Below are 24582 nucleotides of genomic sequence, written 5' to 3' on the forward strand. Positions count from 1 at the left end.
AACAAAAATTATTCATAATTCTACTATCCATAAAAAATTTCTCTTGTTTTCTATATTTCTATAGAAAATATGTTTCTCTTTTTACTTCTGGATCTTATTACATTTATACCTTATACATAAGATTTTACAAATGAGATAATACTGTAATATAATTTTGTAATATAATTAATGTGAATATGTTTTTATGGCAAGAGATACATTTGTTCAACTGTTTTTATTGGCAACATAGTAATCCATTGTATTGGCTGCCTCCTGCACATCCCCGACTGGGGACTGAGCCCACAACCCGGGCATGTGCCCTGACTGAGAATCGAACTGTGACCTCCTGGTTCATAGGTCGATGCTCAACCACTGAGCCACACCGGCCAGGAAATATAGTTAAAATATTTGATACATTTAGCTTTTCAAAGTAATAAATGAATGTTAATATATTGATTCAAAATATCTCAATGCTCCATTCTTAAAATATTGAATTTTAATTTAATAAATTTAAAGGTTGGTAAAACTATGCAGGAAGTTTGAAAAGTGGTTTTATTTATACTGGCAGTATTATATGCAAAAATTGGAAACTTCATGAATATCTGACATGAGAAATTTTTTTCCTTGGATTTGTGCCTATTGAAGAAGATACTAATTGTATCCAACAATTTTAATTTCTATACATTTATCCTATTTCAGTTCACTTGTCATTTTTTATGATGACAAAAATCACTTGATTAATTAAGTCAAATAATTTCTGGAAAGAAGTCATGAACATGCCAATCAAAATAAACTTATTTAGCACCTAACGTTGTGAGAATCAAATGAAATAATTTGTGTAAAGCATCTAGCACAATGCCTGGCAGATGACAAAATTATTGCAAACAATAAAGCTTGCTATTATGATTATTACCATTCAGTAATGGAGGGGAAATAAAGAACACAGTCCTTGTCATCAAGAAGCTTAAACTAACTGTAATTATAAATTTCAACCATTTCTATATTCTAGCTGCAAAGCTAGTAAATGCTAAAAAAAAGTAAGAGCTATTCTGTTGAAAATAACAATGTTTATTTATGGTGTGTTTACCATTTTTTTATTCCATTTATTCTTTAATTTTTCATCAAACAATTTATTGATCTCATATTGAGGAGAATTTTAAAATATATATGCTTCTTTATTAATGTCCATAAATTGTTTAGTACTTAGGAATTCTTTTGCATTCTCTCCAACTCGATGCATTTTTAAAAAAAATCTAGGCCTGATATATGATATATATATCTTATTAGCCAGGATATTAGCATAACATTTAATTTTAGTACTGATTGTGGCCACCACAATTGTCAGCCTAATCATCAATTATTGTTTTTTTTAATGTATTTTTATTGATTTCAGAGAGGAAGGAAGAGAGAGAGAGAGCTAGAAACATCAATGACAAGAGAGAATCATTGAGTGGCTGCTTTCTGCATGCCCCCACTCCGAGGATCGAGCCTGCAACTGGGGCATGTGTCCTGATTGGGAATCAAACCATGATCTCCTGGTTCATAGGTCAACATTCAACCACTGAGCCACACAGGCTAGGCTCATAAATTCTTTTAGTAGTATAACTTCCTTAAAATGTGTGTATGGCCCTAACCAGTTTGGCTCAGTGGTTAGAGCATCGGCCTGCGGACTGAAGGGTCCCAGGTTCGAATCTGGTCAAGGGCACATCCCCAGTAGGGGGTGTGCAGGAGGCTGCTGATCGATGTTTCTCTCTCATTGATGTTTCTAACTCTCTATCCCTCTCCCTTCCTCTCTGTAGAAAATCAATAAAATATAGTTAAAATATATTTTTTTTAAATGTGTGTATGTCTGTATATATATTATGTATAATTTACAGGGCATCCCAAAAATGTATACACACTTTGAATAATTATTAATTCCAATAGATTAAATCTGAAAAGAAAGAAACATCAATTGAGCTATCAGCTATTAAAGTGTATATACATTTTCAGGGGACACCATGTATGCTATATAGTATGACACCATCATTTTGGCTTGAAGAGAATAGTACACATTTAATATTAAAATATATATAAAATGATGGTGTCATAGAAACAGCAAACAGTAGAAAGTCAGATATGACATAGCATGATAATGGGTGACATCTTTGGGAAAATCATGAAACAAAACAGGCTATGTTAGAAAAATTAACTATGTTTAAAATTAATAGTTATTATTTCTTCCAAATTCAATTTCTCAAAGATGGAATTAAATACTACCAACTCTGTCACTGGTAAGATTTAGAGTATATATATTTTTCATAATATAGAAGTTATGGATATTAGGGAAAATTTAAAGATGAACTATATCAAGTATTTTTATGTGAATACTTAAAATAGTTTTATTAATATGATTTAAAACTAAAATCTGTACATTTTCATGTTACAATATTTTCACTAACATTATTATCCAATCATGGCACAAAAACATATAGTGTCACATTCATTTCATATCTCCACAATGTCAAAATCAATGGGACCCACTATTACATTTCAGTAAGAAATATCTAATGCTTTTAGCACTCTGGCTAGCAATCTTCACCAACTTTCACAGTGCTTTGGAAATTGTTTTCATAGAGTTTGGGATATTTTTTGGAAGAAAGGGTAGTCATGCTATCTTTCACTTTAAGGATTTTAAAGTGATTTCATAGTTCATTGTATAAAACAAGTTTCATAACATTTCATTCAAGTTCCTAGAATTGTAAATTATATAAATCAATCTTTATTACTGCTCCATTAGTGTAATATTTGTGAGATAAGATAAAAGCAAATGCAACAAATTCAGTGTCCATTTCAGGTTTAACTACAAACACTTTCCTACCTGAAAATTAAATACCATTTAAAGAAAGTGACTTTCTAGTTTTTACATGTAGGCTTGTGTTAGAAAAGCAAATATATATATTTTGTTATATTTATGATGATTGCTCTTTCTTCATTACATGTAAAAACTACACTTTTAACCCTAACCCAACTCTCAGTGGAATTCAGTAAATTTGAGACATTTCATTATTCAATTTCATGCCAGATCATCACTATAGCTGAACACATAAAAACATATGGTACAACTCCAAGGCCCTTTTAATTCCCTAATTTCTCAGGCATAAGAGAAGTAACAGTTTTAGAGTATAACATGTACTTACCAGAGTGAAATGGTTAAATATTGCAGCCAATGCAGAAATAGCACTAACTGGCTCCTTTTCCTCTCTCTCTCTTTCTTTAAAGCAGGACCAGGTTTAATTCTTTTCTGTATTACATGCTCACAAATATTCTTCCCTTGAGCTGTCAGAAAGCATCAGATTGCCTGATCTGCATGATGAATTTTAAAATCTTTTCAGAAACACAAGGACATTTGCTTCGGGCATTATGGTTTCATCATCACCATCATAAACAAGTATAAAGCCAACCAATCTCTGATATTCAAACCAAAGCCAAACGGTACTTTGAAAATGGTTAGTAGAATTGTAATCATCTGAATTCACTGGGATCCATTTTTCAAGTCATGATATTTTGCAGTTAAGCAATCGTTTCTTTATTGCCATGGCCACTCCTAGGTGACCCCAAAATAAAAATGTGATTCTTATAGAGAGGTTTAGAAAATGCAAATACTCTCAGAATATTTGTGAGTAAGTTACACTGTCAGATGAAAATATTCTGGTGACTAAAGTAAAGATGGTGTCTTTAATATTTAATGACAACTTTAATTCTTGTGCTCTTTATGAAATACTGCCACAATATCAATTCCACCTTGAATATCCTGAGTAAATCATAGATGTGGGAAATTGAAAGGTTTTCTATGATATATTTCAGATCTCGTAATAATAGAGCCTTATCCCTTGAATGATGTGTGAAACAATATTATTAACATCACCAAGACTACTTTTTTAAAAAAAATATATTTCTTTATTGGTTTCAGAGAGGAAGGAAGAGGTAGAGAGAGATAGAAACATCAATGATGAGAGAGAATCATTGATCGGCTATCTCCTGCATGCCCCCCACTGGGGATCGAGCCTGCAACCTGGGCATGTGCCCTTGGCCAGAATCAAACCTGGGACCCTTCAGTCCGCAGGCCAATAATTTATCCACTGAGCCAAACTGGCTAGGGCACCAAGACTACTTTTATATTTATTCTTTTGTGAAGCTAACTGAGAGTTAAAAGCACAAGCTGAGCCTAGCCCACATGGTTTAGTAGTTGAGCATAGACCTATGAACCAGGAGGTCAAGGTTCGATTCCTGGTCAGGGCACATGCTGGGGTTGTGAGTTGAATCCTCATTGTGGGGCATGCAGGAAGTGGCCAGTCAATGATTCTCTTTCATCATTGATGTTTCTATCTCTCTCTCCCTCTCCCTTCTTCTCTGAAATCGATAAAGATATATTTTTAAAAACCCACAAGCAATAAATGTTTTTTGAGATTCACTATATTGATATATAAAATTTTATTTGAAATTTAATCCAATTACACTTTTAAGTTTAAAGCCAAATTTAAGTTTTATATGGCTTAAAACAAATAAGCAAACATAAAAGCCAATTCTGTACTTAGCCAGCAAATGGAATATAATTACTCCGTGCAATCAGAAGCTGTGACTAAGTGACTCTAATTGAAATACAAGGTAAGTGGGTTTCTGAGGTCTTGAATTATTGAAAAGTAAAGTAGGATCCTGGAGTTCAGAGAATGGAAAGACATCATTATCTGTTCTTCCAGAGAGTCCAAGATGCTCATTCACCCCTCAGGCAAAAAGTGGAATGTACAAAACATTTTACTTTTAAAGTGAGTGAAATAACCCTCTATTTGTTAGCTGCTATTAAAGACGCATGCTGCATACTTCGCCTCACCTTCTCTTCATTGTAACATTTTCACTTTATCACAAGTAGCATTATGTCACCAAGACAAACCAATTTCCTTCATGTAAATGTAAAACAACATGTTTGCTGTAAGATATCTCCATCAATGTCAGTGACATACAAGGCAAGTCTCAACAGTCTGCCCCATCACTTATGGAAAGGGGAAAGCAAATTGTTTATTCACACTCAATTAATTTCTCTGTCTACTATTTCTTTAGCTCATTGAATTTATTCATCAACTTACCACTGGCACAATATTATATCCAGGAGATATCAGCACTTTCACTGGAAACCAATTGAAAAAAAAAGGCAAAAGGAGATAAGATGCCCATTACCTTTACAAAAAGATAGACTCATTCATTCCCTTTCTAAGAGAAGCTGGCACAAAAGACACAGGCATGTCTTTCACTTGATGCCTTTGGGTCCCTTCACTTAGTAGTCGGTGGTGTAACAGGCCCATCAGAGACAATAGGGATCTATAATCAAGTCCTCTGCTGCTAGCTCACATTTGGATTCTTGTCAGGTTACTCTCTCTGGACCTAGGTCTTCACATTGTAAAATAGGAGAGTCAGCTTAGATTTTCTCTAAGGCCTTACCAGCTCTAAGACTCTTTGAATTCAAAATGAGGGTTGATGCTGTATTATTGTTTGTCTTACTTTGTCTTATAGAGCATTGGATCTTCTCAAAATATATAATTAAATTGGTTTTCTTTCTCAATTTGTCCAACTTTATAAAAGAATTAATAAGGTTTTATATTGGAGATTAGGCTAAGAATAGCCCACAGTCACAGAAATCCCCCATAGAAATAGATAGATGACATTTTTCACCTATCTACTCTTCCTCCCTACTGTTTATTCCCAATCACGGTTCTGAGCACACATCAAATTACAAGTTGTTCAATGATGCCTATCTCCATTTCCTTATAGAGGAGTATCAGTACATGGTTCCCTCAAAACTGAAAAGTCACAAAGAAATGTACATTAACAGCAGTGCTGGAAAAGCTAATCGAACGTTGCAGCTGTTTTCTTTGCTAGCCTGACTTCTCTTCTATACACACAAGATGTCGCCTCCTCCACGGACTCTCATAATGGTGATGAACCAAAAAAGATATGACCAGATATCAAAATAGTTATCAAATAGTTTATTTTATAAAGATAAAACCACTCTCTGCTCCAACTTTTGCCCTTACAGGGAATTGTTCAGGTGCTTATTACAAGCGCCTGACCTACAACTTTTTAAACCACCAGAACATCACTTTCATTGGAAAAGAATCTTGAACCACAATTATGGTTCATTTAAATACCACAATTATGGTGTTTAAATGAACATTATAGGTACTTTGTGAACTTACAGCTATAGAAATCAGTAGGCATCTTGCATAGAGAAGTCTTGCAATTGATTTTTCCAACAGAGTCAATTCGTAACTTTCGGAGAAGCATAGACACCCGAGAAGTTGTAAGTATGCTGGAGGTTACAAAAAACCACAAGTATGTGAAAAATGTTGCACTGCACTAGTTGAGGTGGTATCTCAAAGAAGCAGAGTCTAGATTGATGATGTTTTTCAGGAGTGGCTACAAGGAAATACTTGAAAAATACTTGGCAGCTCCTGCAATGCTCCTGGGCTTGGAGAAGGAGAGCTCTTCAAGGTACACGGAAAATGCAATGAATAGAGTGTTCCTGAGGATCTTGATTTAAATGCATACGGTTGCTTTTTTAAGGATAAAAACAGCCAGTGGACTTGTCTCCAGTTTTTTTTTTAAATCATGTGAAATTATAAACATAATGTATTGTATGCTTGAAATTTGCCACAAGCATAGATTTCAAATGTTCTCACCACTACCATAAAAAAAAAGTAACTGTGAGGTGATGGATGTGTTAATTAGCTTCTTATGGTAATTATTTCACAATGCAACTTATATTAAAACATCATGTTGAACCTCTTAAATATGTATAATTTTTATTTGTCAATAAAAGTATAAAAACAAGAATTGTCTAAAATTAATATATTCACTCAATAAAGAACTCTAAGCATCATTCACTGCTCAGTGCTCTTCTAAGCACCACTGGTGACAGCAAGATATGTGTCCTCTGCAAGGCTACAGTCAATTAGTGGAAGGAGCCAAAGGCTATAGATACATCTCAAACAAAACTTATACCCTCTCACCCAAAATCCACTGGCTGACAATAGCCTTTGTAAGTAACTAAAGAATCTTGTTCTCCAAACAGCTATTATTTTCTCTTTTCTCCCAAGTGTTCCTTTATCTGATTATTTTTTACTAGAGGCCCGGTGCATGAAATTCATACACTGGAGGGGGGGATGTCCCTCAGCCCAGCCTGCGCCCTCTCCAATCTGGGACCCCTCAGGGGATGTCCAACTGCCAGTTTAGGCCCAATCCCACAGATCACCTGCCTGCCTGCCTGATTGTCCCTAACCGCTTCTGTCTGCTGTCCTAATTACCCCCTAACCACTCCCCTGCCAGCCTGATTGCCCCCAACTGCCCTCCCCTGCAGGCCCGGTCGCCCCCAACTGCCCTCCTCTTCAGGCCCGGTCACCCCTAACTGTCCTCCCCTGCAGGCCTGGTCGCCCCCAACTGCCCTCCCTTGCAGGCCCAGTCACTTCTAACTGCCCTTCCCTACAGGCCTGGTCCCCCCAACTGCCCTCCCTCCCCTGCAGGCCCAGTTGCCCCCAACTGTCCTCCCCTGCAAGCCCAGTCACCCCCAACTGCCCTCTCCTGCAGGCCTGGTCACCCCCAACTGCCCTCCCCTGCTGGCCTGGTTGCCCCCAACTGCCCTCCCCTGCTGGCCTGGTCGCCCCTAACTGCCCTCCCCTGCTGGCCTGATCACCCACAACTGCCCTCCCCTGATGGCCATCTTGTGGTGGCCATCTTGTGACCACATGGGAGTGGCCATCTTGCCACCACATGGGGATGGCCAACTTGTGACCACATGGGGGTGGCCATCTTGTGTGAGGGTCTGATGGTCAATTTGCATATTACCTCTTTATTATATAGGATACTTTCTACAAGTTCATAAAAAATAAGTTCTATTTTAGCAAAAAGTTAAATAATATAAAAGCTAAATATTCTTACAAATTATACTTATTTTTATTCTAAATATGTCTAAGAGTGATGAGGGAGAATTCATGAGTAGCAAGCAAACTTTTGAATCTTTCTGGGTAGGCAGAAGAGAGTGGAAATGAAATTTCAGGGGTCACAGAGACATGCTGCATAAGCTTCAGTGTGAATTTTATTTTTATTTTATTTTTATTTTTTAATTATATTTTTATTGATTTCAGAGAGGAAGGGAGAGGGAGAGAGAGACAGAAACATCAATGATGAGAGAGGATAATTGATTGGTTGCCTCCTGCATGCCCTGTACTGGGGACTGAGTCCGCAACCCAGGCCTGTGCCCTGACCAGGAATTGAACCGTGATCTCCTGGTTCATAAGTTGATGCTCAACCACTGAGCCAAGCTGGTTGGGCATTCAGTGTGAATTTTAAAAGTTTGCTTTGGTGAGTTAAAAACCCTTGAACACAAATGCCCCCAATAAAAAATACTAGGGGAAAAAACCCCTATTATATGGGGTTTGGGGCGGGGGGGACAAAACTCTCTTTTGTGTTGGATAATTTTTACCTTTACTTATGGAACAGCTTCAAAAGGAAGTTTATACCCATCATCTTATGAGGGTGACATTATGGGGTTTTTATTGACCTTGTTTAATTTTGCTTTGCATGATATTAACTCTTCTAAAATTAATTTGGAGATCCGTCTTCCCCTAATGACTGGGGTTGAAGGCACATGGAGATGATGGAAAGAATTCACCTCTTTCAAAATGTTTATATGTGCAGGGAAAATCATTTGAAATGGCTAGCATTTTAAGTCAGAACATTTCACACTAAGCTAAATAATGTTCTTCACAGTGACTGCTTAGGACAGTGGTCGGCAAACTCATTAGTCAACAGAGCCAAATATCAACAGTACAACGATTGAAATTTCTTTTGAGAGCCAAATTTTTTAAACTTAAATTTCTTCTAACACCACTTCTTCAAAATATACTCGCCCAGGCCGTGGTATTTTGTGGAAGAGCCACACTCAAGGGGCCAAAGAGCCGCATGTGGCTCATGAGCCACAGTTTGCTGACCACGGGCTTAGGAGAAGAATACACATGTAGAAAGCTTCACTTATTGTAATGCATGAACCTGGTCTTGAGTCTGAGGCTCACCAGTGTTCAAACATCTATAGAATCTCAGGGATTTCAAGGCTTTGATTTCAGTGCAGCCTTCTTTTAAAAACAAACATCATGTTCTCACCTATGAAGTAAATCTGTTGTATTCAGTACCATAAGAATTCCACAACTCATTAACCATTAATATTAGAAGTTCAAAAGATCTCAATTGATTAGGTTGCAAAAAGATGGATCTATTTCAGAAAGCTGAAGGCACATATGAAATCATTTTTAATTGCTATCTGCTTACCTTGGATTGAACTCATTTCTGCCTCTCATACTGACTCCATAGAGATGGACAGAAGTATACTACTGAGATTATATTAACCAAAATGATATAATGTTTTGCAAATAAGGCTAGTATGATAATAAAAAACAACAACACACCTTTGGAGCAGATAAAAGTCAGTGGATAAATACAGAAACTCTAAAAATCAACCCTACACCACAGTTTGGAGTACAACCTGCAATACAACTTCTGATACTCACCAGTGAAATGATTAGAGGTGGATGGATTGACACTATCAACATTGTCAGCACTGTCACAGCTAAAAACTTCATCATCTGATACCTGCACAGTGGAACAGGATCTGTCAATTTCTTCACACTTCCCCCTTAAAATTCCACTCATAGCTGCAGCGCTGTCACATGTACCTGGAACAGAAACAGGGACAACAGAGCATTGAAATACTTGACCACTAACTGCATACTCATGGTTTCCAAATTGTTTGGGTGGCTGCGATTATTATTTTATTGAATTCATTGAGGTGACATTGGTTAATAAAATGATATAGGTTCCAGGTATCCAATTCTACAATACATTGTACTATGTATTGTACTGTGTGTTTATCATCCCAAGTCTCCTTCCATCACCATTTATCCCCCCCTTTACCTTCTTCCCTCTGGCACTCACCATACTGTTGTCTATGTCCATGAATCTTTCGGGGCTATAATTTTTTGAACTACATCTACCACATTATCATATCCATGCAGAAATTATCTTGTCCATAATGTTGAAAGCATTGAAAACAATTCTATCCTGATTGTTATTTGCATTCTCATCTGACAACAGTATTTTATAAGAAACAGTCAAAATTAGAAATGTGGAATCAGTGCTGCATAAGGCAATATGTTTTAGTGTTTTCAAACATCAAAACAGGAGTCAAATACATTTATTTGATTTGTTCTAGTAAACCATGTACTGTCTTTGACAGAGCCAGAGTTCAGAACAAAATATATCACTCACTTGCATGCTGTCATACCCAGAGCATACTGATTAGGGCATGTCTATCTTACTTGGAATTTCCTTTTTCTCAGGTACAAAGACATCTACTTTTCTGAGCCTCTTTGTCCATCAAAAATCAAATTGATTGTTAGGAATGGCTATACCTGCAGAATTTAGATGCCTTATCATGTTTCCAGTCAAATAAGCAGAGCTACGGGGAATACTTGAGTCCTATGCCAAAGAGGTTGGCTCAATACATTATATATAGGGTAAACCACAGTCCCTAAATCTTTTACTGGGTAAAATATTTATTAAAGTCTCTTCACTCTCTGTATCAACACATCAGTGAAAGCTAGGCGGAGGTATCCCATTGAATTTTTTAAAAATGTTAATATCCATTTAGATGAGTCATTAAATCTCTGGGAGGAATAATTTCTTCATAGCCACAGAGTAACTGTTCAGATGATCAGCAGTTGCAAACACAAACTCTATAATGCAGGTAACCTCAATGAGTGAAGAAGGTCAGATGTAATAAAGCCATGCAGTCATCTTAGTTTTCTCTTTTATCTACTGTTATTTAAAAAAAAATATTTCTTATTGATTTCAGAGAGGAAGGGAGAGGGAGAGATAGAAATATCAATGATGAGAGAGAATCATGGATCAGCTTCCTCCTGCATGCCCCCTACTGGGGATTGAGCCCACAAACCGGGCATGTGCCCTTGACTGGAATCGAACCCAGGACCTTTGAGTCCGCAAGCCGGCACTCTACCCACTGAGCCAAACCAGCTAAGGTTCATCTACTGTTACTTGTAACAAAGGTATGAAGAACTACTTCTACACCCTAAGGGAAATGATAGCACAGGCACAATAAAGAATGGTCTCACAAACAAGGAGACAGTAGGTGGTAGTAGTGTGAACTGTGGTGAACAAGAGATGCATGTCTAGGCCAAAGGGAGTACCTGTACTCAAGTCCAGATCATAGTCTCCTTCAATGTTGGAAGCTACATTTCCTTGGGACATATTTGTTTGGGGTCCTTCTATGCTTTCTGCTTCCTCATTATCCCCAACTCGCATGTGGTTTTGGCTTCTGACAGACCTGCCTCTACCTCAATGTACCCTGAAAGTCTCAACTCTGAACGCCAATTGACTCGTTCTTTCAGTCTTTTTCAGTTCAGATTGTCGCAAAAGGGAATCCAAATGCTGTTCAGTCACTGATGCCATTCAATAGAAAAAATATTTGTTTGGTGCCTTTGGTTTAGGAGTCATTTATTATTTATTCAGTAAACATCGATTGAGCTTTCATCATGCACCAATGTCTATTTTAGATGCTGGAGAATAAAGTACAACACAGAAAAAAAATTTCTCTAATGGAGATCACTTACTGGGTGTTTTTAAGTGAAGGGGTAAACAAATAATAAACAGGTAAATAAATTAAAATATATGTCACATGGAGATCAATGCTATGGAGAAAAATGAGCAAGTAAGTGGTATAGTGACTACAAGTTTGCTTGGTAAAGAACATTATATATATGTTTTTATTGATTTGAGAGAGAAAGGAAAGGAGAGGGAAAGATAGAAACATGGATGGGAGTCTGGCTAATGTGGCTCAGTGGTTGAGCATCAACCCACATTCATGTTTCTATCTCTCTCTCCCACTTCCTTCCTCTCTCTCTGAATTCAATTAAAAAAACAACAATACATATTTAAAGCCCTAGCCAGTTTGGTTCAAAAAGAAACATCAATAAGAGAGAAACATCATCATTGATTGGCTGCCTCCTTCACACCCCCTACTGGGAATCGAGCCCACAACCCAGGTATGTGCCCTGACTGGGATTCGAACCTGTGACCTCTTGGTGCATGGGTTGATGCTCAAGCACTGAGCCACACCAGCAGGGCAGGACACTCTACTTTTTGATGAGCTAATGTCACAATGAGAAAGTAGCATTGAGACCTGGAAGAGGTGAGAGAGCTGGCAATTTTGCCATCTGGGGGAAGAGCCAAAGGAACAGTACCAAGGCCCTGGGCTGGGCATAGTAGGCAATGAGGTTAGACAGGTATTGGGGGCTATAGTGTGTAGAGCCTGTGAGGATTTGGGCAATTACTCTAGATGAGATGGAGGTCACTATAGGGCTTAAATAGTAATGACAGCCTGGTTTATAACATGAAAGGACTACTCGTTGGCCTGTCATTTCATAAGGCCTGTGGTAAAGGGAAAGGTAAATTTGACAGGAGAAGAAAAAGATTAAGAATTAAGAAAGATGTGACTTAATGGCTCAGATGAGCAGTTAAAGTCAGAAAACCTAATGAGTGTGAGGGGTGGAGAGGTTATTTGTTTCTTTTGAGGGGAACTAATTTAGAAAAAAGTTAGAAGAGGAGGAAAGGTCAAAGTGCTTCCCGAAGCAATGTGGTTACTTAATTTAACCTAGAACCACCTCTGTCTCTAGACTTCCCAATTATTTTATAATGGTGGAGGCCATCTTACAAGCTAGGTCTCAAATAGGATCAGTTCAGATACATTGTATCACTCTGTGGTGTTCCTTTTTTAAATAACATTATCAATGAAAAAGTACATTTTCCTTTATCACCCCAAAGGGCTAAAGGAATACTTTTTTAATTTGGTAGATAAGGACAAATATATGGATGGTGACCACTATCACAGATTTACTTATTTGTGGGAAAATGAAGGCAAATAGTTAATAATTATTTTACCCACCATCCTCCCTAAAGTTTCTTATTCAAGATGTTTTAAAAGTCAAATACACAGCCACTACCTGCTACTGCTAGGGTCCTAGGACCCTGGCTCTGGATTAACCCTGTTTGAAAGCCAGACAATCTCCAACATAAAAAGTCATTTGGTGACCTGATATGACCATTATTTGGTTGGAGAGACGCTCTTATTTTTAACTGATTTAAGAAAGTTTTAGAATAATTGCTTGTAAAGACTGAGAACTGTTGATAGATTTTTTTTAAAAAATGCTGATATACCTTAAGTGTTTAGTTATAGGAAACTATTTGGAAAATTTTCCTTAACTGTTATGAAATCCATGTAAATAAGTTGTGCATGAATTTTCTCACATTTATGCTTTTAGTTTCTGGTGACCTTGAAGAATCTTGCACTAAGTCATTAGAGAAAGATTGAACTATATAATTAGACATCTGAGTAAACACAGAGAAAGGGTAGGGGAGAAATATCCCAAAGCATAATAGACACTTGTTGGAAGAGAGAGACTCATCCTCATTTGTGTTTGCCAATCAATTTCACTGTAGTGTACTCTGATTGTAGTACTAAAATTGCAATGCTACAATTATTTCCATGGCAACAGTTGGTGAGATCAAAGAGGAGAAGCTAAAATGTGAGAGATTAAGATGCTACCCCTATTCAGATGTCTGCAGTAATAGGTGGGAAAGGAGAGTGACTGAGGGAGAAAACAGTTACTACAAAGGTCCTTGATTGAGATTGTCCCATTCACATATCAAGTGAAAGAAATCCTAAACAATATTAAGAGTCACCCTATAACACAAAATGCTGTTGAGAATGCTGGAAGAAACTGTTAGCAAATAGGGAAGTACATATGGCTTATTTATATTTTTTTGCACCTATGATTACAATATTTGTTAGAAGTCAAAAGTTTTTAGAATTCTATTTCAGAATCCTTTAACAGGGTTCTTTGTTTCCCAGGTGCCCCCCAAAATGCTGCCTTCTTAGATTTTCTTTATTTGATGAGAATACTATATTATTACTACTCCTATATACAATAATTCCTTTTGAGAGCTATGTAAAATAATTTTCTCAATACTGATTCTATTATGAAGAATTAGTTACCCATGGATGTAGATTGATTACCAGATGTTAATAGGTAAAAACTAGAATAAGAGGCGGGACAGGAAATTGAAGCTAGGGATGGAAGTGGAATAAATGTGAATAAAAGCAAAAGTAGATTGAATGGTCCTTGGAATTTGGAGGGGAAAGTAGGGCATGGGGGAGAGTCAGAGAGGGATGGAGGGAACTACCCAAAGGAAAGATGGACATTTTTGTGACTTGAGAGATCTGGCATTGATTTTTATCAAGAATTTATTAGTCACAGAAAGAGTAAGAGGTAGAAGAGGTGAGCCTGGGTTATAGTATCTATGGAGAAATGCTCATTCCAAAGTTCAGAGAATTTGGTACATCTTCCTTTGTGTTGAGAGGAAAATGGGAAGAATTGCTTTATATGAACTTGTGTTGTTATCTGGATCCCCTAATTGAAAGCACATCCATCGCCCTGGCCAGTTTGGTCCAAGGACTGAAGGGTCTCGGGTTCAATTATGGTCAAGGGAATGTACCCCAGTTGCAGGTTCAATCCCCAGGGCCGGTTGGGGTGTGTGCAGGAGAAAACCAATCAATGTGTCTCTCTCACATCAATGTTTCTCTCTCTCTGTCTCTCCCTCTCCCTTCCACTCTCTAAAAATCAATGGAAAAAAATATCCTTGGGTGAGGATTAATAACAACAACAAAAAAAAGCACATCAATTAATTTGAAGTTTAAGATCTGAGAGGCTGGAGCTAGAAAAAGCTTAGGAGAAAAAAGCAATCTGCATTGTTACAACTCATTTGCCTTTAGGTATAGGAAAGTGGTGATGTGTAATACTGTAAAACTTAGACTAGGCTAATCATTAAAATTTCTTAGGGAGATTTAAAAAAATAGAGTCCCAGGAATCACTGGAATGGTGAAGAGGGTGAAGCCAGATGCTTTCACCATTTCTTAAACAGTTCTTCAGCAAGCTAATTAATTTCTCTGAGCCATATTTTCTTACCTATAACATGGGATTATGAGTAGCTGTTTTACAGTGTTAGAATATGCACTGCAGGTGCTTTCCTAATAATCGTTAACTTCTACATTCTCCGTTGATACCTATTATGTACTCCAGATGCCTTGCATTATAGTTAAAACAAAACAAAAACAATTCTCTAAAATCTTGGTGGAGAGTGTAATTTAGCCAGATTAGTATAAAGGAGGGCTATGAATTAGGAGTGAGAGACCAGACACTCTATTTGCCCTTTGAGGCATTGAATGGATGACAACAGCACAGAAAACTAGGGCAGATAAGGTCTTCTTTAAAGGATGTCCTTGCTGAATGAGCATGACTAGAAGACAGTGTCAGGTGATCCTGTGTTGCCAAAAGCCCACCTCAAACTCCATGGGGATGCTGGGGCTCCCTAAGAAGTCTCTAGAAGCCCAGTTTTACCTAAACAATCTGAGGAGACTTGTCAGGGTGAGTTCCCTACCTTGTCAAGTGACCTTGTGTTGCCAAAATGCCACCTCACACTCCGGAGAGGAGTGTGAATTGATTAACACTATATATGCAATTTTGTAACCTATGATTTTTCTACTTATAACATGATCATGTTTCCTTCTCATTATATAACTTTCAAAACTATGTGTTTTTGTCTTATTTGATTTTTATTTTTGTGTTTAAGGCTACATAGCATTTTATTGAATAGCCATGCCATAATGTCAACTAAAACTTTAAAGGGGATTGTGGGTTTTTAAAAAAGTATTTATTATAAGTCATCATATATTACTATTTTCTTTCATGTTGTCTTTATGTATACCTCTGATATATCTTTAGGATGAATTCTAAAAGTGGAATTACTGAGCTTTCAATACACATTGCTAAATTACCTGGCAGAAAGGTTCTACCAATTTACATATTTAATGGTGCATTGGCATATCACTTTATCATATACTTGCCATTACTGTTGACATTGCTATTTTTAAGCATTTCTGTTAATTTTTCAGATACAAATGCACATATAGTGTTTACGATGTGCCAGGAACTTTCTAGCATTTTACATAGGTATTAAGCTGTATACAAGATTCCTGACCCTCTAGTGCAGTGGTTCTCAACCTTTCTAATGCCACGACCCTTTAATACAGTTCCTCATGTTGTGGTGACCCCCAACCATAAAATTATTTTCGTTGCTACTTCATAACTGTAATTTTGCTACTGTTAATGAATCGTAACGTAAATATCTGTGTTTTCCGATGGTCTTAGGCTCTACAGCAGCAGTTCTCAACCTGTGGGTCGCGACAGGTTTTTTGTAATCTTTGTTTTTTTTAATCCAAAGATTACACATATGGTAAGATATCACTCCCGTGATTCTGGACACCTTTTATGGCAAAGGGAATTTTCATACGTAATTAAGGTCCCAAATCCATAACCTGATAGATTATCCAGGTGGGCCTGATCTAATCACATGAACACATTAAATCTAGGGGTCAGATATTAAAGGTGAGAAGGATTCAGTGCAAGACTCTGTGGCTGACTTTGACAATGGAAGAGGCCATATGAAAAGAAATGTGTGGCCTCTAGAAGCTGAGAGGGGCTCCAGCAAGGAGGAAATTGGGGACCTCAGTCCCATGACCAAAAGGAACTGAATTTTGTCAAAAAGAGCTTGGATATAGATTTTCCTCCAGAGTTACCAGACAAAAATTCAGTTGAGCTGACCATAATTTCAGCCATATGAAACTCTGAGCAAAGAACTTTGCTGTACTGTGCAGGACTTCTGACCTATAGCACTATACACTAATAAGTGGGCATCATTTTAAGTTGCTAAGTTTGTGGTAATTTGTTACACAGCAGTGGAAAACTAATAAAACATATATCAACTCATGTAATCTTCATCATGCCCATATGGTTCATTCCATTTGCAGATTAAAAACTGAAGCACGGAAAAGTTAGATAATGAGGCCAACGTCATAGAGTTAATACCTACAGGCAGCATTCGAACCTAAGGCATTCTGGCATTTGATGAGCATACTTTTAATCAGCACATTCTTCCTTGATTCTTGACTCTTCACTGCTAGAATTGCCACCACAATTCTAATACCTCATACAATACTAACTTAGCCAGTTGATGTCCAATGATTTAACTGTAGAAATATGAAAAAATAGAAAAACTAGCCAATATAGAAGAATTTTTATTTTTTTTGTAATTCCTTAATGAGAAATAATATTTAGGAAGATATTGAAAACCTTCAGGATTTTGCTCCTCCCATTCTTGGCTTATAAACAAAAATGACTAACAATAACAACTAAAATTGCATGCAATTCCTATGCTCAAATTCTGTAGTAAAAAATGTTCTCCACAGACCTATCAATCTTTACAATATCACACAGTTAGATAGCTGATTTTATAGAAAAGGAAACTGGCTCAGATAGTTTAAATAACTTGTCCAAATTTACACCAGCAGTAAGATGCCATGTCTGGAGCTGAACTACAGTCTGTATGATTGCAAAGTCCATTACACATTCCATCAATCATTATGCTGCACCACCTAAAGAACTAATAGGTAAGCCAAGTTACAAGACCCCATTAACTCAGAGAAAGCATTTTTAGAAACAGGCATGATGGCTGGGTGACTGAATCATCCATTTAAAGAGTATAAATGTATGCCACAGTACAGTTCCCATATAAATGAACTGAACACATTTGTGGTATATTAGCAATCACTCTTTTTTGTCAGACTCCCAGATATCACATCAGGGCATATATCCACTTTTTTTTTTTTTTTATCAGTTCTACCTGGCTGCAGTAGAAACTTCCTCAAGTCCCACATTATCTGCTTACATTTGCCTTTACCTTCTGACATATTAAACTCCAGTAAAATAGCTATATTAACTCTTGGCTTCTTTGTACCTGATTCAGCATTGTTACTTGCCAAGCATTATGGCTTGCAATTGTTCATCAGAACACAATATAAATGGCAGAAGAGCAGAACAACATTTCTGAACAATTTTAATCAAAGGTGTGGGGATTCAATGAGTAATAGTATATATATATATATATATATATATATATATATATATATATGTATGTATATATACAGTATATGCGCATATATATGCACACTCAGGTAAAATACATATTACTATATTTTCTTTTTTAAAATATGCTTTTATTGATTTCAGAGAGAAGAAGGGAGACTGGGAGAAAGATAGAAACATCAATGATGAAAGAGAATCATCGATTGGCTGTCTCCTGCACGCCCCCTACTGGGGACCGTTCCTGCAACCCAGGTATGTGCCTGGGCCAGGAATCGAACCATTACCTCCTGGTTCATGGGTGGATGATCAACCACTGAGCCACACCAGCTGGACAATATCACTATTATTTAACATTTATATTATAAGTTAATATAAAAATTATAATTAATATATAATTAATCCATGGATGTACTATTGGATGACCGGTGTGTATGTGTATATCAGAAACAGAATAGTGGTATTACAAAATAGCGCAGCGCTGAGAGTCATGAAATGGGGAAAAAATTCCCTGTAAAGTAGGAGAGCTCAAATGGAGTGCATACAATAAAAAGTCTGCAATACAAAATTTTCCATGGCCTAATGACATCTAAGTGACATGGAAGTTGTCACTTTGAAGAGCATTAACAGAGAAGCGCATGAAAGGAAGGGACTATCTTAGAATGTAATGAGTGTCTGACATTGGGAGGGTATAAGGAAAGGGTTAGATGACTATCTGACAAGATTATTCACTCATTTATTCAGTCAGCAAAACAATTTGGGACCACATAATATGTATCAGACATTATATTAGGTATTGCTGATTCAAAGAAAAAGAAACCACCTAGTACTGAGAATTAAATTGAGATAGCTGAATAAAAGATTATAGAGAGGTCAAGGAAGTGCCTGTAATGACCACACAAAAAGGCCATGGCAGGGGGCAGGGGGCAGGCCTCAGGTGACCCTGAGGCTGCTCTCATTGGCTCTGCCCATAAGATGTGTGAAGATCTCTGAATATAGAAGCTTATACTGGAGTCCTCAAGCTCAGAGTTACCCATTTGACCCTAGGGGACTTCAGGGACCAGCATGGGAGAGTCCACTTGTGGCCCTTTACTGATTCAGATCACAGTGTCCAAATAATCTAACATTTGAAATATGAGTTTTGTGAGTTTCAAAAAAGAAATTTTGAGAAAGCAAAGCAAGAATTTTTAAAATAACCTTTGAAAGCCTTTCCCATCATCCTTCTGCTCTAATATTCTGAGAGCATTACACCCAGTATAACCTGGGTGAGGATGAATGACAAATATTGATTTTCTGTGGCCAGCCTAAGTGGGATAGAAAAGGAAATGAAAATCTTTGTAAATAGATTCAGGAGTCCTGTTTAGAAAATTATTTGTGTCATTTATTAAATGTAATGTGATATATCCACAACATGACAACAGACTATATCAACACTTACTAGAAAACAAAGCTGAAATGCATTTTTCACATTGACAACATACTCACAGAAGGTCAAGGGCACTGTGACAGTAAGTCGAAGCGATCAGGCTCACAGAATACCAGGGGGAGTGTTCTGTGCAACTCCAAAATTCCTGTGTTGTTATGCATTGGGAATTATCTGGCCATGCCATGATTTTTCACTTTTCAAAGTCCTCCTGAACTCTGCTTTTCTTTAATCTGGTAATTAATGCATTAGATCCAAATGTAATGAGTGTCTGTCATTGGGAGGGTATAAGAAAAGGGTAAGATGACTGAGACTGTATTTGGCTGCTGTGATTTTGCCTAAGCAAATTATCTAGTTTCCCACTGAAAAATCACTGTGACACTGCATCTTACTTCCTTCATAGGAAAATGAGCAATCCAGGAAGGAATTATCTCTATAGGCCACTCCCATTAGGGTAATGAGAGACTAAAATAGTCAAAGGAAAATAATGAAAATCAAATGAGTATTTGCCAAATAACTTTATACTCATTATTTTTTTTAAATATATATATTTTATTGATATTTCACAGAGAGGAAGGGAGAGGGATAGAGAGCTAGAAACATCGATGAGAGAGAAACATCGATCAGCTGCCTCCTGCACACCTCCCACTGAGGATGTGCCTGCAACCAAGGTACATGCCCTTGACCGGAATCGAACCTGGGACCTTTCAGTCCGAAGGCCGACGCTCTATCCACTGAGCCAAACCGGTTTTGGCTATACTCATTATTTAAAGATATAAAAATTTACATAAGAATTACTTTTATCTGGTGGTTGATGTTTTTGTTTAAAATAATATTGTTGTAAATGTGCATGTGAGTCAGAAGAAATATAGAAATGTGTTGTATGCACCACCCTTTGTTGTTGTATTGAAAGATATGTTAAGCTCTTGATCTAACTAGAATACAAAGACTCTTTGGAAATAAATCATATGACTACTATTTACTTTTTCAGCCATGAGACTAAAATGAATGGCAAATTTGATCTCATGTCAAGTGGATTTCTTGTTAAAGTATGATCCTTAGATTTAGTATTAACATTTATCAAGGTAATCATAATCTTGAATTAAATGCTGCAAAAGCTACATTTAGTCTGTATTCTCAGAGTGTGTGTATTCAACAATTTTCAGGTCAAACTATTTAGTGTAATATAACTGAGATCAAAACAATTGACAGAAATCCAAAGATCTGTCAACTGATTCAAGGTATGTGAAACATCCAAATGTGATCACTAGCTTGATAATTAAATCCATTACTTGCTTCTTGATTCACAAAATGGTAAATAAAGAGTAATAGTGCTGCTTTGAACCAACCCCCATTCCATACTTAACATAAGCCCTATATTATATTATCAGGTAGTAAATATGTACTAAGTCAAAAATAACTTCTGATCAATATTTTTCAATTATGACCTACCATAGTACAATTGTTAATGTGCTTTTTCATTAGTTTGTACCTTAACTACATAACAGTGTGAAACCTGACCGAAGCTTTCTCACTTTGGTATAATTTCTGTTTCTTTTAAATCCCACTCTTCCATTTCCAGCAATGTAGGGTTACTTGCCAAACTAGCATATTTTTATTATAGATATTAAGTTATCTAGCTACATTACAAAGGAAGCTATTAATATTTCATTTTCCTGAATACATTTTGTGAGACTTAACAGACCCTTGTAAACTCACCTATGAATATGGCAAGCTACTTCTAGCAAATAAAGAAGCATAAAGCAGTAAAGAGATACTACTAATGAACAGTATTTAAAAATTATCTGCAGTTAAGAGTAATACTATGCAATGCATTATTTTCAGGAGCTTAAAATATACTTGATAATTTTGATTGTGCCTTGAAATGAGGATTCTTTGCACAGGTTGCATAATCCATTTACTAGTCTAACTTGTTTCAGCATATTCTTTAATGTCATCTGTGTTTATGCTGAAAGTACTGCCACTAAAGTGTTTTGCTCATATTAATTGATAAAAACTAAATACTTCCCTTTATACTAACTCCTTTAAAAATGTAACATACTTACATACCAAATTCATTTAACTTTCAGTAATGTATTGGCCAAATACTAAATACATTAAAACATGGTTTAATCATGTGATACTTTATTTGCTACATTGCTAATAGTAAATCTAAGAGACTAAGGTTAATATTATGAAAATAAAGTATTATGTCAAAAACGACTGACAAAAGAGAAAATAGAGTTAGAAATCTCATCTAAATTACAATAAAATAGGAAAAATGTAATAATTTTATGATAATTTTCTTTCCTCACCAAGTAACTGAGAGAATAATAATGTATAATGAAAGCGTTTTAATTTAAGAAATTGCCTAGGGTAAAATATGAAAATAAAGAAAAGTTAGATAAAATAAATTTTTATTTCCATAAAAGCAAAAGGCTTCTAATAAAACAAAAAGCGCATATATGAACTTATAATAATTTCTATTAAGTTTCAAATATATTACCTTAATAACATAAAATCGTTTTTAGGTGATGTTTAATAATATTAAACCACTTTTAGACTGTTGCAATGTGTAATTTTTTATATATTAGATCACAAAGGTAAAGAAATAACTGCATTAATGAAACATGATCTGAATATTTAAGTTAAAAAAATTCTCAATCTAATATGCCTCCACTTCAGATCACTTTCTCTTTCTCTCTCTCTCTCTCTCTCTCTCCTGTAGTCTCTGCAGTAAAAACTACTATAGTTATCTCATGGAGATAGCTCACACAGACGTCTGCCAGTGGATAGTAGCAAATGCTTATTGAGAAAGGGTTTATCTACATTTCATCCAAAATATGTGAACCATTACGGAAATTATAAAAAGCAGTAACAATACACTGGTTTTATTCAGAACCTTTCCCTTAGTGATTATTAAAAGGATGATATTTTTAGCCAAAGAAAGCAAAATGCATCTGCAGCAGCTGGTTTCCAAGGAAACAGAATAATTTAAAACCATGTGGAACTCTGCTCTCTCATTTTCATCAATTCTCCTTCATTCCTGGAGTTAGCTTTACTTGGAATTTTTAATTTCCAAAAAATATAATTGCCTTGGCTCATTTTCTCTAACACATATCAGGCAGTGAATATCTGGTCTTATATATCATCCTAAATTCCAATCTAGGGGGTGGATTAATTTCTACTATCATTTTGTTTTAAAAAAACATGATCAAAAGAATCAATAAATGAGAAACATGGCAATGGCTCAGTACCATACAATAATTTTTGAAATCCAGAAATAGTTCAACATAAACCATGCAAGAGTGTTTGCTTGGGTCAATATGACACTTAAGTATGTAAACATATTATTTGCTGTATTTAGTACATTTAGGAAGTTTAAGATAGTTCTCCATTCATTTAGATAATTTTTACCCAATATTCAGTAGTTTCCCTCCCCTCTTTTAAAATTTTGCAAGAAATGTTGTTTTTGTCTGCTATTTAAAGATAAAACCCATCTTTTAAATTACAAAAAAGCAAAAACAGGACCCCCCAAAACCTTAGAAATTATTTATATTCATTCCTATTAGTTTGCGATTCATTAAAAAAGTATTTTAAAATATATTACTTCATTGGAATGATGTAATAAATTACATCATTGAAAGACTTTTATTTTGTTATTACAATCAACAAGTATTAATTAATTGCCAATGGGCCCAGGTCAGTAACAATCTTTCTTAAAAAAAGCTCAGTGTTTAAAAGGTTACCCCACCATTATTGACCTATATTTATGAATTAAGAAAAGAATAAAATAAAATGACTTGGAGTAACATTTTTCAATGTATTTACTGTAAGTGTGTCAGTCTACATATCTGGAACTTTCTTATTTTCCCTAAGTGGGGGCGGGGGGGCAGGAGGAGAGACAACATTAACAGATATAAGCCACTGGTAAAGTAATCTTAACTTTTGAGCTTGAAAAAAAAATATTGCCTAGAAATATTCCCAACAATATGAATACTATGATGGAATTCTTATCCAGATATATTTGATTGATAAATGAAACTAGCAATGAAACTGGCTTATTATGATGTAATTTTTATGGTAATGTTTAATCTTCCCCAAATAGGTTTCTGTGCTTTTAAAATGAAAACAGTCCCATGCATATTGACAAATATAGAATTTATGTATAATATACACTTACAATTTACTAAATAAAATGATACTACTCAATAGCATAACATTTATCAATAAAGAAAGTTAAAAGGAATTAAATGCACATAAATTACTCATTCTAAATTAGTGCTAAAAGGGTCTACAGCCAGCAAACATTATTTTTCTAAGCCATTCGCTGTATTTAAATATTAGAAGACACCACATGAAATTATACATTGTTTATTTAGAGAAAGGTCCATTTTCCCAGGACCTGTGGAATTTCCCGAGCTCTCCTTTGATTCCTAATATCGTAAGCTTAAGTAAAAGCAAAAAAGGCACACGACGACTCATTTTATCAATTAATTTTGCATCAATAACGCGTGCTTAGAAAGTTACCCAGGATAAGACATGCCTCTGGTGTTTTTATCCGCTAAGGGTTTTTCTGGGAGAAAGAACAACTCGCTACAAAGCTTCCTCAAGCAATGAAAAGAACATACTTTCAGGAAATGTCTTCAGAATGACTTTCATATTATAACATTCTCTTAGTGGGAATTGAGAAGCATTTTCTTTTGAATAAAAGTAACATTTTCTCTTCTTGTTTGTCCTTACCTGTAAATATGGTTTCTGTACTTCTGCTCCGTCAGATCAGACTGAAGACTTCACTCCTCCCTCTTCTATCCATCAGGCAGCAGCCAACCAATAACAAAAGCCAGATCCTGGCATTCTCTGGTTCCTGCTCCCCGCTCTGATTCCCTCCCTTACTCCCTCCCACCCCCACTCTTTTGGAAGACAAATCCTTGCAGCTGGGAGAGAGAAAGGGAGTGGAGAAAAAGAATATGGAGAAGAAAGGAATAAAGAAATAAAAGATATTTCAAAGAACAGCTACTATGAAAAATATTTGTAGGTGAACTT

The 24582-nt window shown here is 36.1% G+C and overlaps 1 protein-coding gene across 1 annotated transcript in view; it reads right to left on the reverse strand.

Annotated features, from left to right (window-relative positions):
- The window catches only part of CSRNP3 (cysteine and serine rich nuclear protein 3), a 201669-nt gene extending 177347 nt beyond the window's left edge, over positions 1–24322 (reverse strand). Inside the window, exons 1-2 of the mRNA XM_080667296.1 lie at positions 24280–24322; positions 9573–9737 (exon numbers count right to left, since the gene is read on the reverse strand). The gene's annotated coding sequence lies outside the window, so the exon portion shown is untranslated. The remainder of the gene's footprint in view (positions 1–9572; positions 9738–24279) is intronic.
- Positions 24323–24582: the final 260 nt, after the last annotated feature.

The sequence above is a fragment of the Plecotus auritus genome, assembly GCF_963455305.1.
Source record: "Plecotus auritus genome assembly, chromosome: 5".
Classification (NCBI taxonomy): domain Eukaryota; kingdom Metazoa; phylum Chordata; class Mammalia; order Chiroptera; family Vespertilionidae; genus Plecotus; species Plecotus auritus.